Source organism: Sitophilus oryzae, unplaced genomic scaffold (genome assembly GCF_002938485.1).
Source record: "Sitophilus oryzae breed Bouriz unplaced genomic scaffold, Soryzae_2.0 scaffold_1191_pilon_pilon, whole genome shotgun sequence".
Lineage (NCBI taxonomy): Eukaryota > Metazoa > Arthropoda > Insecta > Coleoptera > Curculionidae > Sitophilus > Sitophilus oryzae.
This window is the reverse complement of record NW_022145828.1, coordinates 315,970-320,502: the sequence shown is the minus strand read 5'-3', so window position 1 is coordinate 320,502 and position 4,533 is coordinate 315,970.

Sequence of the window (4,533 nt, the reverse complement as noted above, 5' to 3'; positions counted from 1 at the left end):
AAATTTTTAATTTCTTTTATTTGGTATTATACAAACAACCCTAAATTTTCACCGTTCTACCATCATCCCCTATTTTTTAATAGGGGTTGTTTTTTTTAAGTTTTTTGTTACCATCTCCGAAACGGCTTAACCGATTTTGATAAAATTTTATATGTATATTCAGTACGTCTAAGAATAGGTTGTTATATATTCTTATACCCTTAAGTGATAAGGATAGCCGAGAGGGTAGCCCACCCTCATTTTTTTATTTTTGGAAAAAAAATATTTTTTTTATTTGGCCTTAAAAAATACAAACAACTCTAAATTTTCACCGTTCTACCATCATCCCCTATTTTCTAATAGGAGTTGTTTTTTTGTTACCATCTCCGAAACGGCTTGGCCGATTTTGATGACGTTTTATTATGTATATTGAGTAGGTCTGAAAATAGTTTGTTATCTATTTTTTATACCCTTAAGTGATAAGGGTAGCCCACCCCCATTTTTTTTTTATTTTTTGAAAAAAATATATTTTAATTTTTTTTATTTGGCATTAAAAAATACAAACAACCGTAAATTTTCACCGTTCTACCATCATCCCCTATTTTTTAATAGGGGTTGCTTTTTAAATTTTTTGTTACCATCCCCGAAACGGCTTGACCGATTTTGATAAAATTATATGTATATTCAGTACGTCTAAGAATAGGTTATCTATTTTTTATACCCTTATGTGGTAAGGTAGTAGCCGAGAGGTAGCCACCCTCATTTTATATTTTTGAAAAGACAAAATGTTTTTATTTTTTTAGTTGGCATTAAAAATACAAGTAACCCTAAATTTTCACCGTTCCATCATCATCCCCTATTTTTTAATAGGGGTTGTTTTTAATTTTTGTTACCATCTCCGAAACGGCTAGACCGATTTTGATAAAATTTTATATGTATATTCAGTAGGTCTGGTTTGGTTTGGCTTTGGTCACAACCTATTCCCCAGGTTATCTATTTTTATACCCCTAAGTGATAAGAGTGGTCCACCCCAACTTTTTTTTTATTTTTTAGACAAATTTTTTTCATTTTAATTGTTTTATAGGGAGTGCTTATTTTTTAGCAAAATTGCATATTCCTAGTCCTAGAACGGATTTCACATAAAAATTATACAAATTTTCACCCCTAGTTTTACCCCCTTAAGGAATGAATTCCAAAAATCACTCTAATTATTCAATTACGCTACATAAGGAACCTCTGTGCAAATTTTCATATTCCTTCAACTGAATTGTTTCCAGAACGTTCACCCCTCATTTCGCACACCCTTAGAGGGGCGAATTTCCAAAAAAATGCTTCTTAGTGCTAAATTACGTTACATAAGGAACGTCTGCAAAATTCATACTTCTAAAAACCGATTTTAACAAATTTTTTGTACAAATTTTCATTCCTTATTTTTTAGAGGGATGGGCATGCCTAAAATTCGCTTCTAGGTACTCGCTTTCATCATTTAAGGGACCTCTCTGAACAGAATTTCATACTCCTAGTCCTAGAACGGATTTTACATAAAAAATTATACAAATTTTTCACCCCTAGTTTTACCCCCTTAAGGAATGAATTCCAAAAATCACTCTAATTATTCAATTACGCTACATAAGGAACCTCTGTGCAAATTTTCATATTCCTTCAACAGAATTGTTTCAGAACCGTTCACCCCTCATTTCACACCCCTTAGAGGGCGAATTTCCAAAAATTGCTTCTTAGTGCTAAATTACGTTACATAAGGAACGTCTGCAAAATTCATACTTCTAAAACCGATTTTAACAAATTTTTGGTACAAATTTTCATCCCTTATTTTTTAGGGGATGCATGCCTAAAATTCGCTTCTAGGTACTCACTTTCATCATTTAAGGGACCTCTGAACAGAATTTCATACTCCTAGTCCTAGAACGGATTTTACATAAAAAATTATACAAATTTTCAACCCCTTAAGGAATGAATTCCAAAAATCACTCTAATTATTCAATTACGCTACATAAAGAACCTCTCAGCAAATTTTCATATTCCTTCAACAGAATTGTTTCAGAACGTTCACCCCTCATTTCACACCCTTAGAGGGCGAATTTCCAAAAATTGCTTCTTAGTGCTAAATTACGTTACATAAGGAACGTCTGCAAAATTCATACTTCTAAAACCGATTTTAACAAAATTTTTGTACAAATTTTCATCCCTTATTTTTTAGGGGATGCATGCCTAAAATTCGCTTCTAGGTACTCACTTTCATCATTTAAGGGACCTCTGAACAGAATTTCATACTCCTAGTCCTAGAACGGATTTTACATAAAAAATTATACAAATTTTCACCCCTAGTTTTACCCCCTTAAGGAATGAATTCCAAAAATCACTCTAATTATTCAATTACGCTACATAAGGAACCTCTGTGCAAATTTTCATATTCCTTCAACAGAATTGTTTCAGAACGCTCACCCCTCATTTCACACCCTTAGAGGGCGAATTTCCAAAAATTGCTTCTTAGTGCTAAATTACGTTACATAAGGAACGTCTGCAAAATTCATACTTCTAAAACCGATTTTAACAAATTTTTGTACAAATTTTCATTCCTTATTTTTTAGGGGATGCATGCCTAAAATTCGCTTCTAGGTACTCGCTTTCATCATTTAAGGGACCTCTGAACAGAATTTCATACTCCTAGTCCTAGAACGGATTTTACATAAAAAATTATACAAATTTTCACCCCTAGTTTTACCCCCTTAAGGAATGAATTCCAAAAATCACTCTAATTATTCAATTACGCTACATAAGGAACCTCTCTGTTGCAAATTTTCATATTCCTTCAACTGAATTGTTTCAGAACGCTCACCCCTCATTTCACACCCTTAGAGGGCGAATTTCCAAAATTGCTTCTTAGTGCTAAATTACGTTACATAAGGAACGTCTGCAAAATTCATACTTCTAAAAACCGATTTTAACAAATTTTTGTACAAATTTTCATTCCTTATTTTTTTAGGGGATGCATGCCTAAATTCTCGCTTCTAGGTACTCGCTTTCATCATTTAAGGGACCTCTGAACAGAATTTCATACTCCTAGTCCTAGAACGGATTTTTACATAAAAAATTATACAAAATTTTCACCCCTAGTTTTCCCCTTAAGGAATGAATTCCAAAAATCACTCTAATTATTCAATTACGCTACATAAGGGAACCTCTGTGCAAATTTTCATATTCCTTCAACAGAATTGTTTCAGAACGTTCACCCCTCATTTCACACCCTTAGAGGGCGAATTTCCAAAAATTGCTTCTTGGTGCTAAATTACGTTACATAAGGAACGTCTGCAAAATTCATACTTCTAAAACCGATTTTAACAAATTTTTGTACAAATTTTCATCCCTTATTTTTTAGGGGATGCATGCCTAAAATTCGCTTCTAGGTACTCACTTTCATCATTTAAGGGACCTCTGAACAGAATTTCATACTCCTAGTCCTAGAACGGATTTTACATAAAAAATTATACAAATTTTCACCCCTAGTTTTACCCCCTTAAGGAATGAATTCCAAAAATCACTCTAATTGTTTCAATTACGCTACATTAAGGAAACCTCTGTGCAAATTTTCATATTCCTTCAACAGAATTGTTTCAGAACGCTCACCCCTCATTTCACACCCTTAGAGGGCGAATTCTCCAAAATTGCTTCTTAGTGCTAAATTACGTTACATAAGGAACGTCTGCAAAATTCATACTTCTAAAACCGATTTTAACAAATTTTTGTACAAATTTTCATTCCTTATTTTAGGGGATGCATGCCTAAAATTCGCTTCTAGGTACTCTGCTTTCATCATTTAAGGGACCTCTGAACAGAATTTCATACTCCTAGTCCTAGAACGGATTTTACATAAAAAAATTATACAAATTTTTTCACCCCTAGTTTTACCCCCTTAAGGAATGAATTCCAAAATCACTCTAATTATTCAATTACGCTACATAAGGAACCTCTGTGCAAATTTTCATATTCCTTCAACAGAATTGTTTCAGAACGCTCACCCTCATTTCACACCCTTAGAGGGCGAATTTCCAAAATTGCTTCTTAGTGCTAAATTACGTTACATAAGGAACGTCTGCAAAATTCATACTTCTAAAACCGATTTTAACAAATTTTTGTACAAATTTTCATTCCTTATTTTTTAGGGGATGCATGCCTAAAATTCGCTTCTAGGTACTCGCTTTCATCATTTAAGGGACCTCTGAACAGAATTTCATACTCCTAGTCCTAGAACGGATTTTACATAAAAAATTATACAAATTTTCACCCCTAGTTTTACCCCCTTAAGGAATGAATTCCAAAAATCACTCTAATTATTCAATTACGCTACATAAGGAACCTCTGTGCAAATTTTCATATTCCTTCAACAGAATTGTTTCAGAACGCTCACCCTCATCATTTCCACCAGAGGGCGAATTTCCAAAAATTGCTTCTTAGTGCTAAATTACGTTACATAAGGAACGTCTGCAAAATTCATACTTCCTAAAACCGATTTTAACAAATTTTTTTTGTACAAAT